Below are 14,675 nucleotides of genomic sequence, written 5' to 3' on the forward strand. Positions count from 1 at the left end.
CTTTGTTAAAAGCCAGTATCCCACCATCTTCCTCTTGGCAAACTCTGACTTCTTATAGAAGCAATGGAAGCAAGACACTGAGGCGCTTCACAGGACATGTGTGAAGTGCTTGAGGGGGCTCTGAGGAGAGAGCGGTGATGCAGACAAGCAGCTGCTCGTAGCTGGGTGGCTGGATCGGCTGCCCACACGACTGTCGGCTGCGTCATGGAGCTGGCAGGGGCTGTGGGGATTGGGGGCCGCGCGGCCCCTGGAAGTTCCAGGATGCCCCGTACGAGCGCGCAGGGCATCCTGGAGAGACGCCCGAGCCTGGGAGGCTGCTTGCAGCCTCCTGGCTGAGGGTCTACTCATGTGTCACCACATATTGCAGTGACACACAGCAACAAAATGAGGTTAACGGAGCACTTGCTCCGTTAACCTCATTTAAAGGGAGGGGGAATTAGATGGGCTAGCCACCTTGGGAGCAACGGGCACGCCTGCGAGCCTAGTGGTTCCCACGACCACTGGAAAGTGCCCACTTTCCAGTGATCATGGGAATAGCTTCTGAGCTCTTGGTGTCAGGAGTGGAAACTGGTCTCCCTTTGGATCCAACCACTGTGTTGTGTAGGTCCTGTATTGGTGCAAAACCTACCTAGTAAAAGGTTTTGCATCCCCATAAGAACAGCCCTGCGGGATCAGGCCCAACATATATGTAGTACAGCATTCTGTTTCACACAGTAGCCCATCAGATACCTCTGAGAAGCCCACAGGCAAGACATGGGGGCATGCCCTCTTAGTTGCTATTGCTCCCTTGCAACTGGTATCTAGAGGCATCTTCCCACTGAGGCTGGCGAGGGCCTATAGTCACCAGAGAAGTAGCCATTGATAGATCTCTCCTCCATGAATTTGTCTAAGTGCCTTTTAAAGCCATCCAAGTTAGTGGCCATCACCCTATCCCATGGCAGAGAATTCCATAGATTAATTGTGCACTGTGTGAAAAAGTATTTCCTTTTGTCAATCCTAAATTTATTGGCAATCAGTTTCATAGGATGACCCCTGGTTCTAGTGTTGTTAGAGAGGGAGTACCAGAACTGTACTCAATACTCCAAATGTGGCCACATCATAGATTTATATAAATATATTATAATATTAGCATTTTTTTATTTTCAATCCCCTGCTTAATGACCCCTAGCATGGTATTGGCCTTTTTCACAGCTGCCACGCATTGAGTTGACACATTCAACAAGCTGTCCACTAGGGATGTGCAGAACTGGTCTGGCGGTCCAGAGGTTCGGTCTAGGGGTTCGGGGTCGAACCGAACCACCACGCCCGGTTCCGTCGGACCAGAAACGGACCACAGAGGGCATTTGCGCTCGCTCTTATGGAGGCCCAAAAGGGCTAAAAATGCTTCACTTACCTGGCTGCGGCAGTGATGAGGAAGGCCGGCGGGGGGAGAGGGAACCCTCCCGCCCCATGGTTACAGCATGCCCCACAAAGGGACTACAGGTACTTGCTTAATGTTTAATTAAAAAAAAAAGTTTGCAGACCGGTCCGGTACGGAGGGCAGTTCAATGGGGGCTGGACCGAACCGAACCGAACCGGGCCAGATGGTTCCATGCACACCCCTACTGTCCACCACGACCGCGAGATCTATCACCTGGTCAGTCACTGACAGCTCAGACTCTATCAGTGTATATGTGAAGCTGAGTTTTTTTGCCCCAATATGCATCACTTTACACTTGCTGACACTGAACTACCTCTGCCATTTTGTCATACACTCACCAAGTTTGGAGATAATCTTTTGGAGCTCCTCACAATCTGCTTTGGATGTCACTATACTAAATGGTTTAGGGTCATCTGCAAATTTGGCCACTTCACTAGTTATCCCAACTTCTAGATCATTTATGAAAAAGTTAAAGAGCACTGATCGCAGTACAGGTCCCTTGGAGACCCCATTTTTTACTTCTCTCCATTATGAAAACTGTCCATTTATTCCGACCCTCTGTTTCCTGTCCTTCAATCAGTTACTAATCCACACATGAACCTTTGGTGGGGAACTTTATCAAAAGCTTTTTGGAAGTCCAAGTATACTATATCAACCGGATCACCTTTATCCACATGCCTGTTGACACTCTCAAAGAACTCCAAAAGGTTAGTGAGGCAAGACTTGCCCTTGCAGAAGCCATGCTGGTTTCCCTTCAGCAAGGCCCGTTCTTCTATGTATTTAACAATTTTGTCCTTAAGTATGCTTTCCATCAGTTTACCCGGCACTGCAGTTAAGCTAACTGGCTTGTAATTTCCTGGATCCCTTTTTGAAATTGGAAGTTACATTAGCTACTTTCCAGTCCTCCAATACGGAGCTTAACTTGTAGGAACAAGTTCCATATTTTTGCTAGGAGATCATACATTTCACAACTGAGTTCCTTCAGAACTCTTGAGTGGATGCCATCTGACCCTGGTGATTTTTTAGTTTTTCAAGACAGTTTAGAACATCCTCTCTCACCTCCAACTGGCCCAGTTCTTCAGTCTCCAAGCCCAAGAAGTTCAGTTCTGAAATGGGTATATGGTCAGTATTCTCTGCCATGGACAGATGCAAACAACTCATTCAGCTTCTCTGCAATATCTTTATCCTCCTTAATAATCCCTTTCATGCCCACATCATCTAAGGGCCCAACCACCAGGTTTTTTGCTTCTGATATATTTAAAGAGGCTTTTGTTATTCTCCATAACACTTCTAGCTATGTGCATTTTCTGAAGGAAGTTTTCTTTCCTTTTATAGCTTCCCTGACTCTATTCGCTATCCACGCTGAAGTCCTCCTGAACTTGGTGGCACCTTTCCGCCTACTTGGTATACATTCCAACTGAGCTGCTATTATTGTAGTTTTAAATAAGTTCCATGCTTTCTGGAGTGATTTGCTCCTCCTTACTTACCCTTTCCGCTTCCTTTTTACCAGTCCCCTCATTTTTGAGAAGCTGACTCTTCTGAAGTCCAACGGATCTGTGTTGGACTTCCTTGGCAATGCTCCACTAGCATGTAATTGGATCACATTATAGTCTCTGCTCCCCAATGGTTCTACAACTCTTGATATCTTGCACTGGGTCCTGGCACCACTCAGGATTAAGTCCATAGTCACCTTATCAGGTTGGTTCCACAACCAACTGTTCTAAAGCACAGCCATTTAACATGTCTAGAAATTTGGCCTGTCAATACCTGCACATGAATTTGCCCAGTCTATGTGACAGTAATTTAAGTCACCCTTTATTACACTTCTGTCTCTCTGATGCCTCTGTGATTTGTTTCTCCAACTCCAGGTCACTCTCAGCATTTTGATCTGGAGGCAATAGCACATCCCTACTAATACATTTCCTTTCAGAACTCATATTTTCACCAATAATGATTTGAGGATGACTCCAGTCCTCCTAGGTTTTCTTGTTTGTTGGATTCTACCCCTTCTTTAATATACAGTGCTACTCCACCCCCAATCTCCCCTCCCTATCCTTTCTGTAGAGTTTGTACAATTGTGTGTCCCACTGGTTCTCACCATTCCACCAGGTTCCCCCCACCACCACTAATCTCTGACCCCTGGACTCACCAGGCTGTGATGCTGTCCTATCCCGCATGTCACTGGCCATGCCCCCAGCATCTGGACTCACTGCTGGACTAGAAGCCCCACACTGATCGCCACCTCCTTTCTTCCTGGTGGTGTTCAGTGCTGTTCTCCAGCCAGCATTAAGCATCACCAGCTGGTCTGTCTGATAGATAGGAGGGAGGAGGCGGAGGGGAGTGCTCCTCCAGTGAGGGTTGTGGGATTGCACAGAAGTAAATGAATCATGATTCAGTTCAATGGGCTTCCTTTTAAGTAAGTGACTGTACTCTCTCTCCCTGCCCTTTGCCTTGTAGTAAGCAAGTGGGATTGCACAGAAGTAAATGATTTCGTTCAATGGGCTTCCTCTTCAGTAAAAGTGCAAAAGCAAGGGCTGGATTCAGAGATCTGCTCAGCTGCACTAGTATGAGTCTCTGGCCAAAGTAGCAAATTAAAAGGGGAATACACAAAAAGAACCACAGGGGAATTATTATTATTATTATTATTAATAATAATAATAATAATAATAATAATAATAATAATAATAACCCCTCTGATCTCCTCCCTTCCCCTCCATCTCCTCTCTCCTTCTGTGTTGACACACTCAAGTTATATTGGAAGCAAGCTGAGGAGAAGGGAGGTGTGGGGTTTGGGATCTGTGGGGAGGAAAGGAGGGGAAAGCTGAGATTTCTCCCTGCCTGTTTCTCTGCCCACGGGGAGGGAGTGGAGGAAGCAAGCACAGGTGGGAAGGGGGAAAGAACTGTCCATACTGCAACACACTGCAACACATAAACTCCGTTTATGCAATTCGCTCTACCATGGAAAAATACAGCTACTTTCCTGCAATGCAGTTACCATGTTATACGGCCATAACACATCATTAACATTTGAAACAATGCATCGTAAATATGAATGGCACCCTGCTGACAGCACAGCGAGCATGATGTCAAAACACTGGCAATACAGAGGGGCACTTATGGGACACGTGGCAGCGTGTAATCTGGAAAACGCCCTGGAGGAAGATGCTTTCCATACAGCTTTTCCTTAGAGGATCCATGTGGCTAGCTACACATTACATTTTGTGTTTACAAAACTGGAACACATAAGCTTCCCCCAGCCACTGCCCTGCAATCCCCCATAGATGTGATAACATCAGTACAAATAAGTGAGCACTGAAGTTGATAGCATGAGCTAGGAGCTGACACAACTCTCAGCTCTACCACATACTCATTAGACACAACTGTCCACCCATCCAGCCTGTATTATGAGGATAATAAATGTAAGACTATCCTCAGGTACACTGGCTGGACAGACACACAGAAACACTAAGTATTATTGCACAATAGCTCAGTATAATTATACAATAGCCTGTAGCTCACCAGATGACACTCCACCTGATCATTTCTTGGCACATTATTTGTTTATTAATTGGACTTTCCACTTATTCCATTGGACCCCCAACTGTTATGCAACAGGCAGGAACCAACCTGAATTCTGTAATAAATGCAACACTTTCAAAAAGGGAACAAACTCTGCCCTTTTCCAGGCTAAACGTCCATGCTTTGGACATCGCATCAAGCATCTGGGAGCTGCCATTAGACTGCACGTTGTGTTTCTCTCCGACTCTCTAAGGTATTCCCTCCAGGGAACAGAATCAGTCATCACTTCACATACATGGGAAATGAAACCCAGATGGCAGAAACTAAGTTATCATCTTTCATTCAGTTTTAGACAGCTTTGGAAGGTTAATTAGAGGAGAGCTGATCTTGTGATAGCAAGCATGAATTGTTAAGCAGAGGCTGTCCTGGTTTGCATTTGGATGGGTTACTACATATGACCACTGTAAGATATTCCCCTTGGGGGATGGGGCCACTCTGGGAAGAGCATCTAGGTTCCAAATTCCCTCCCTGGCATCTCCAAGTGAGGGCTGATTGAAATTCCTGCCTGTAACCTTGGATAAGCCACTGCCAGTCTATGTAGACGATACTGAGCTAGATGGACCGATGGTCTGACTCAGTATATGGCAGCTTCCTGTGTTCTTTTGAGCTAATCTGACATTTTGTAATACTCTTGTATCTATTACTAGTGTAACCATAAATCATCAATATTTATAAAGTGCCAGCACTAATTTTTTTTAAAAAAAACCAGATCCTGGCTGCAGATTTTCCATTTTAAATCTCAAGTCTGTTCTTTCAAGTATGTTTTAATTGGTACCTACTTCCCTATGACAGATATGCCTGAAAATATAATACAGTAGGTGCCCTGAATTTACTAAAACAGAAATGTACTAGTTTATTCCAGAGTAGTCCTATTAGAATAGTTCTTGAGTACAGTAAATGGGTTGTACATTGCAGCTCAAACGTTTGTTTCACTACAATTAACCAGGCTTACTTAAACTTTTAAGTTTTACTTAAACTTACTTTTAGATTGTGAGCCCTGTGAGAACAGGGATCCATTATTATTTCTCTGTGTAAACCACCCTGAGCCATTTTTGGAAGGGTGGTATAGAAATCGAATGAATGAATGAATGAATGAATGAAATGGCATGTTAAGAGCTGGAGTACAATGGTCAGTTCTGAGAGCAAAGTACCCTCTTGTTTGATTATTTGGTTCCTGCACACAGGGGCGTAAACCTCATGGGGGTGGCAGGGCTCAAGCCCCGTCTGGGATTTCCTGGAAGGGGCAATGCCCCCAAGCTGCCAGGTGGGGGCAACGGGGCTCAAGCCCTCTTCTGGATTTCCTGCAGGAGGCAATGCCCGCCCCACCCCCGGCTGCTAAGTAACATCAGCAAGCTCACATGCTCAAGTTCATCAGTCAGTTGAACAACACAATCAGTCCTGTGTTGTCTTTGCAGTGGCTCAGCAAGTTTTTAGGAGGCATGGCTGCCTCTCAGGACCCTTTCACTCTATGATTCTCTGATAAGCAGCAGTATAACAAGGAGGAAAGCTAGTGATGCTCTATGCATGCAGGTGCTCTGCCCAGAGTGACCCCATTCCTAAGGGGAATATCTTAGAGTGCTCATGTGTGGTCTCCCATTCAAATGCAAACCAGAGTGGACCCTGCTTAGCAAAGGGGACCATTCATGCTTGCTACCACAAGACTTCTCCTCCCATGTGCCCCCCCTGGGGAAATTGAGAAGTCTACACCCCTGCCTGCACACAATTTTGCCTGCATGACTGTTCCTCCCTCAAAGCCCTGGAATCAGTGCATGATGCTTGACAGTCAATTACCCCAGTCTGGAAGTTCCCTTAGGCTCTGTTCCCTCATCTGATTAGTGTAATCTGCGACCAGTTTTGTAAAGTTGTTTTGATGATGAATATAATTCACCCAAACCTGTTGCAAGTGCTATTTAGCTAAGCAGTAAGTTATTTTAAGCAGGAATGGAATGCTATTAGTGATGAATGAAGCCATGCCCTCTGCCTTTTCCACAATATCATATTAGGGTGCTTTCAAATAAGAAACACTATGGATGAAAACTGAGACAGTATTGTGCAATATCCAGATGAAGTTAGTGATGGCAAAGTCCCACTAAAATTAATGGCACTGAAGTTAGTTATGACTAGCTTGTTACATTGATTTCAGTGGTGAATAATCATGGCTAACTAGTCTGAATGTTGCCCACTGTATGGGAACTTTCTTCAGAACCCCTTGCCTTTTATCACTCACATCTACTGGGCTTGGTCAATCTATTTCTTGTACCATGTGCACATTTGTAGATCCAAGTCACTTATTTATTCATTAACTAAGAGATTTCATATACCGCCCAATCCACAGGTGTACAAACCAAGAATAGCATCCAAAATCTAAAAATAAAAATTAAAGGGCAAACGCCTGGCGGAAAAGAAATGTCTTCAATAAGGTTTTAAAGGCTGAAAGGGAGGAGGCAGACTGAATCGGGGCGGGGGAAGAGAGTTTCAGAGTGAAGAGGCAGCCACAGAAGAAGCCCTTCCATGGGCCCTAGTACCATGGACCTCTCTAAAGACCAGGGATACTCTTGTACACACCCAACATTCCACTCAGGATTCCGCACCTTCTGAGTACAGGCACGGCAGCACTTGGATCTGCTGCACTAAAGCCCCATCCACAAAAATGGGTCAATAATAATAATAATAATAATAATAATAATAATAATAATAATAATAATTTAATTATGTATTATTATTATTTATTTACACAGTCAGACAGGTGTTATTGACTGGTTTGTTTTATTCAGACATCGAGTCCTTCCCAAGGACCTGGGATGCCAGAATTTTATTGTCAATTGTTATAGATATCATCGCAGAATATAGGCTGTTCCCAGTAAAGCTGCTTTTTGTAATTCTTTTAGTATGTTTTAATTGGTCCCTATGACAGATATGCCTGAAAATATAATACAGTAGGTGCCCTGAATTAATTAATTAATTAGTTAATTATTAATTTTTAATTATTTATTATTATTATTATTATTTCTTGTTTACACAGTCAGACAGGTGTTATTGACTGTGGTTTGTTCCACATAAATATGGAATCCGGATTGCTCAGTTGCTACAGGCAGTTCAGCTGGCTCAACAGATACATTAAAGCAAGGATACACAGTTCAGCGAACCCTTAAATCTTTAACCTGGTTGGGAAGAAAAGCAGATCAGAACCAAGTTTCATGAGCCAATTTATAAGAGAGCAAAAGGGCCACAAGAAAAAAGGGAAGATTGTTCCATCAAGTCGGTGTCAACTCCTGGCGAACACAGAGCCATGTGGTTTTCTTGGTAGAATACAGGAGTGGTTTACCATTGCCTTCCTCCTGCGCATTATGAGATGATGCCTTTGTTGTTGTCACTGAAATGAGCATCCGCCTCCAGCACCTTCCTATATCGCTGCTGCCTGATATAGGTGACTATACAAATATATATACTAGGCACAGTCTGGGAAGCACACCAGCAGGGATTCAAACTAACAGCCTCTTGCTCCCTAGGCAAGCTGCTTCCCTGCTGTGCCACTGCAGCTGATCCACAAGAGAAGCTGCCCCCCACAAACCCCACACCAACAAATTGCAGCAAGAGATTGTCACTCATGTGGTTCAACACTGAGTATGATGAAAGAGCACCCCTTCGTGAAAACAAAGGGGTTTGCACACATTTTAGAGGTGTGACTTTGGAGATTCATTTTCCATATCTAAAAGTCACAAATAGATGGGGTAGAACATATAGGGTAGAACATTCACCAAATGCCTGGAGGCACAGAGGCATGGCTGGTAACTGCATCTTATGGGCCATATTTGGGAGGTTCACAGTATCAGTGTGGTAGAATTGTGTCTAGACCTTTGCACGTTATGAAAACACTCATGACTGGCTTCTTAAAAATGTTGGAGGGAAAAGAAAATATCTGAAGCACACCTGACACATTAAGTTTAAAATGAAGGTGAATCCATTAAAGGAAACAAGAATATTCAAAATGCATCCAAATGGCAGCTTCCTGGAACTTGTGGAATAAAACCAAGATACAGACCAGTTAGGTACTGTCAAGGCCTGTGAAGGTCAGGCCTGCAAGTGGTCGGTTGGAAGGGCCAGAGACAAATACAGAGCCCAGGTCAGACTGAAGTCCAGATCCAGAGCAGTGAACAAGATCAGGTTGGACAGAGGCAGGCACACACTAGTTAAGGTTAGGCAGATGGTCAGGTTCCAAAAGGCAGCAATCAGGGCAAGGTAAGGCCCAAGAATATGTATGCTTGCTCTTAGCAACAAGCTGCTCAGACTGAGGAAGCAAGGTCAGAGGCGCAGTTCCACAAGGCCAGCCAGGTTCTCCAGATCACTTGATCTGGTTTGGCTGATGAGCTACAAGTCATTATTGGGCCTTTCTAGTCATTATTGGGCTAGTGGTGCTGCAACACAGCAAAGATCAGGCCAACAGCTAGCTCTGCCTAAGGGTCAAATTGGACGGCAAAACTATTATCTTATTTTCTGCTTGCTTTTACACTCAAGCAGCAGGGTTCCAATCCAGTTCAGGAATGTGGCATGGATGCAGGGGTGCTTTCCTCTGTACCATTTCCCACTGACACCCTTCGGGAGCAGCTTAAAACAATGGCACTCTCAGAGTTAAGCAGCTGCTCTCGTGGTAGCTGCCCTAGTAGTGCGGGGAGGAAGGCTCCTGGGCCTTGCTGCCAGACTCCCTGGTGTGAGTCCCCTATGCCTTGAAGAAAGCACATACTAAAGTTATTCACATAACCAGCCCTCCCTGGGCTTGCACAGCCCTACCCAGGTAGGGTAGGTTGTGTGGAGTGCTGGGATTGATCCTGATCCCGGGGCTCTTCAACCGGGTAAGGACCACCTGGCAGCAGAGAAATCCCCCAATGCACTGTGCCCATCACGCTGTAGTATAGGATACTACCAACTTAAAACCTGCTTTATAAAAACAATTGCTTTTGGGCAATTCTGGAAACTGTAGTTTGGCAAGAGAAGAGGTAGGTATGTTTAATAGAGGTTTCTCAGCTCTTTCCCAAACAATTATTCCCAAGATTCTTTGGAGGAAGCCATGAAAATTAATCTGATATAAATATACGTTTGTAATACAGAGCTGTCTATGAATTCATCTTCTTTGTAAAGTTAAAGTAAACTTTGCTTTAACTCTATCAAGACAATAATATCATAACTACATCCCTTTGGGGGGAAAATAAGAACAAGCCATTCTTTAAATAAGAAACTGTGGAGAGAGTAATGATTTAAATGCACTTGGATAGTTTGTCCTTCTCCAACTTGCGGTTTGAGCTCAAAGATACATGGCCATCAGTTTGTTTCCCCACCTTCTCTGCAATTAACCCTTGATTACCAACCTTTCCTAAAGCCACAGAACAACTAGCAGCTGGGCAGGGTGGGGGGAACAGAACTGTATTCTAAAATAAATTGTATTGTTTAGCACTGCTGTCAGCATACCAAATGTAAGCCCTTCAGCACAATTTGGAGTACAAAGCAGATGGTATGTTTATAAGAAAAGAACAGTAAAGGAGAACCAGTATGTTACCATTTAGATAGAACGCTGGGTTTCAGTGTGACATTCCTCTGGTTCAGACCCTGTTCAGAGACTGTTCAGAGACTATATACATGTGAATTGCAAATTATTAGTAGAGATGTTGCAGACAGGAGGTGCTTAAACCTTTATCTGCTATTCCCTCATTGCAAACCGTGCTTTTTCCTTCATAGGTCATAACTGTATGTTTTCAGGAGAAGGAGCTCACTAGTCTTGAGTAAGTTTACACCGCCTAGAGAAGGATATATCACATTACTAAATAAGTCATAATTACTCAGCCTAACCAACCTTACATGCTTGCAATAAGGATAAAGTGAACACTAACACTATAAAAGCCACTCCCAGTTATTTGGAGGACAAGCAGAATAGATACAAAAAGGTTAATGAATACATCACACACTGAACAAATGAGCTGTTTTTTATTCTCTCGAGTGATTTGCACATTTTCTGCATTTCCTGCCTCTATGATTTGAATGTGAACTCTATATTGGCTAAAATGTATCTGTTTTAAAATGATTCTCTTCTACTTAGTCTCACATCCACAACATTAATAAATGACACATTATACACTAAAAATGTTCTTGGCATTACTTGTAAAAATGCTGTTACTGCCATTTCCCAGTATTAATACCAGAAATATTAAAGCCTTAGCTTCAGAAAGCTTTATTTTTCATCACATTCTTCAAAATAATTCCACTAAAATTTTGAGTCGAAGATTGCTTTCTCCAGGCTGCATGGTTATCAAAAGGCACCCATGACTGCAGGCTTCAGTGAGACTAGATTACAAAATAGTTTGGGATTCCCACCTTGTGGATGACCACAGAACTGCAGTGTGCTAAATGTCTGCAAGCCTCAAATTGTTTTGCAGGTACAAGATCAATTAATTGTGCTTGCACTACCATGTTTTCTTTTGTTTTCTGACTTACTTGTGAGTTCCAGTTCAAAGAGATTCAAAGGCCTTTTGAAACACTCAAAATTCACAATTCACTCACAATTTTGTGATTTTAGTTGATCTTAAAATCAAAGAACCATCTCTATTCATGATGCTGAGTGATGTTCAAAGGAATGTTGACGTTCTCCACGTTGACGCATTGCAGTGAAGAGGTGATACAAATGGTTTCCTTAGGAATAACAATTTAGGGAGAGAGCTAAAATAGCAATGAACAACAAAATAACAAAAACGTTCTTTTGTATTACTTGAAAGACCTCCATCTATAGCTAGCAACAACTCATACATATGGAAATCTTAGTTGCTAAGAAGTGGCAATTTTGGTTGGACTTTGCCTTGAGTAAACAAGGTCCTATCACCAAAGGCACTTTTTTTTTTTTTGGCAGGGATACAGTTTGCTAAAGAGGTTGTTCTACCGGTTATTTGTTATTACAAAAGTCATTCCTGGGAAGGAAAAGTTTTTCTTAGATTGCAGTGACCAAACTTAGATTTCAGTAAAGCGATTATCTCAGTAAGTTAAACTGGATATGATTCTTTGAGAATTGCATTTGGTTCTTTGAGAACTGCATTTTGAATGTTTCTTATTGGTGTTTAATGAACTTTTCTCCCAGCTAACTGATTCAGTTTGTTTTAGTGAGTTCAGGAGAGAGAGGGGGTATGGGGTGCATGTCTAGATCTGACATGTAACCTTTGGAAGCTTGTCTTTGCAGTTTTAACACTATGCAAGACTGAATGGAGATTGGACATAATATTTATCATTGTTCTCCATGGTAATAAATCCATGGCTCTTTGAATCATAAATTTTACATCTTGGAATTTCCATCGGATTTTATGAGACCTGAATGCTAAAAGTAGTTTGTGGTTCACATGCTGTATGGTTCAGATGTAATGCCAACTATAATGTGGCACTATTTTACAGGTTGAGTATCCCTTATCTGAACTGCTTGGGACCAGAAGTGTTCCAGATTTTGGACTTTGCCAGATTTTGGAATGACGCTTTAAACTATTTACCTCATTAACAACAATAATTACATTTATTATATTAACACTCGCCCTAAGTATGTTTAGTAAGTAGAATGGGGTGGTGAGTGTAAGAGATGTGTGTTGTGGGGGAAATGGGGTAATTAAGTTGGGCAAAAAAGGCCCATACTGTAATGAGATATCTTGGGCATGGGATCCAAGTCTAAACACCAAAGGTTACTGTACACTGTATTTTATTATTTTAGGTTTTATTTAAAATATAAAAACAAATAAGCATTGAATTTATGATAACTACAGGTAGCTGTAAATGTAATGAAAACTATTTGCGAAAAATTTTCCAATGCAATAATGTTTCCGGATTTTGGAACATTCCGGATTTTGAATGTCCAGATTAGGGATACTCAACTTGTACTTACTGCATTTTTAGGCCACCTTTCCTTTTTACATTCCAAGGTGACTTAAAACATGATTAATAAATTAAAATCAACACCAATATTAAAATAATACAGCTGGAAAACCAGACTCAGGAACAGATAAAGCAGTATTTACAGCAGAGGCTAAAACATGCCACCATAGGTCCCTCACAGCCCAGAAGTCTGCAAGAGGAGAGAGTCATGACTTGCTTCTAGAAAGTCATGAAGAACATGAAGGAGTGGGTTTCTATGGGGAGAAAGTTCCACAGCCTGGGGTGGGGTGGGGGAATCACCAAGAAAACCTATCCCATTGTATAACAACCAAATCCCTGCTGATGTCGGCATGTAGAGCAGATTCCCTTGGAACATCTTGTGAAGATCTCACTGTGAAAATGAGCCTGGAACTCACATGCTTCCTTCTCATCTCATGCACTCAAGTAAGTAGTTTTTTCCTTAGTTTTCAGTAAACCATACTCTGCCACTGAACCCAAACTAGTAAACTATGGTTTTGCTTGACATGCCAACTGGAATTAGATGCTGGTTTATAGTGCAAGTAAATGCCATAGTTTATGGGCTTGAATACAACAGCAAGCTATGATTTGCCAAAGCTCAGGAAGTAATTAATTACTCTGAGTGCACAAGGGGAAGAGAAAGGAGCGTGTGAGTCAGAGTTTTCTTCTTGTAGCATCATATTACGGCTTGATGCTATGTCTGATCTGAGCCAAAGAGGTGCCAACTGTGACAACGCTAGCAATCCGAGCCACACAACGAGGACACATATGAATTCATTTGTTGATTCATACTTGTCCTCCTTGTTGTGGGGCTCAGATTGCTAGTGTTTAAGAGCCAGTCAATATGCAATATTTTCCCTACTTAAAGATCATCCCAATCTAAGAACACTCCCATCTACGAAGCACACATAGCTGAAATTGAAGGTATTGTCACACTATGGTCTTGCTTCCTTTGGGTTTGTAAGCTGAAGGTAAAACCTACACTCATCAGAAAACTCATTTGCCTGACAAATATTGCCCCCACTGCTCTCTATTCCATGTGAACAGCACTCAGATATTAATATAAATAGTAGAAGTAGTGATAGCAGAGATTCATGAAGGTGAAAATACTGTTAATCTTCAGAGCAATGCAGTCTCAACCAGTGTAATTTATAAACTAATTTCTTGATCGCAGGCGTTGCAAAGTATAATTAAATGTGCAGCAACACAGCCCAACACAAGTCCTTTCAACAGACTAGTGGGAGCAAATCCACCTACCATATATAGAACAATTTCCCCACTGATATGAACATTATAATAGGGGGAAAGAGCTGGCTATGTTTGTATAGTTAGGGTACCAGCTTTATTATTGATACAGAAAGAGAAAACTACACAAATATTTATCATGCCCATATGCACTAATGCTTGTCCCTTGGCTTGGCTGTTACACAGCTATACTGTTAAAACCCCTGTAGTAGTGACACCAAGTCGGACCCTGAGGAGGCAGGGCCAACACTAGACCCAGTCCTACACCCTGAGCCACAGCTTGAAAGCGTCTGAGACAGCACCTTGGAGCCTGGGCCCATAAAACAGCAACCTTGAAACCTGAGCACCCTGAAGAGTTGGCCCTTTCAATAACATTTCACTTCCTGATATCTGGGTACCAGCCATGGTAACCGGCTTGGTAGGAACAGAGAAAGGAGGTTTGCCAGACTTTGAGCCAGAAGGTTACCATTTAAAGGTTCCCATTCTCTAAGCAAAGAAGCAAAGTCTAGGAGGGGTATCC

At 42.8% G+C, this 14,675-nt stretch overlaps 1 protein-coding gene across 1 annotated transcript in view; it reads right to left on the minus strand.

The window, feature by feature from the left end:
- Nucleotides 1–14,675, minus strand: part of LOC128352290 (cytochrome b-245 heavy chain) — a 63,290-nt gene that overhangs the window by 30,959 nt on the left and 17,656 nt on the right.

The sequence above is a fragment of the Hemicordylus capensis genome, chromosome 3 (assembly GCF_027244095.1).
Source record: "Hemicordylus capensis ecotype Gifberg chromosome 3, rHemCap1.1.pri, whole genome shotgun sequence".
NCBI lineage: Eukaryota > Metazoa > Chordata > Lepidosauria > Squamata > Cordylidae > Hemicordylus > Hemicordylus capensis.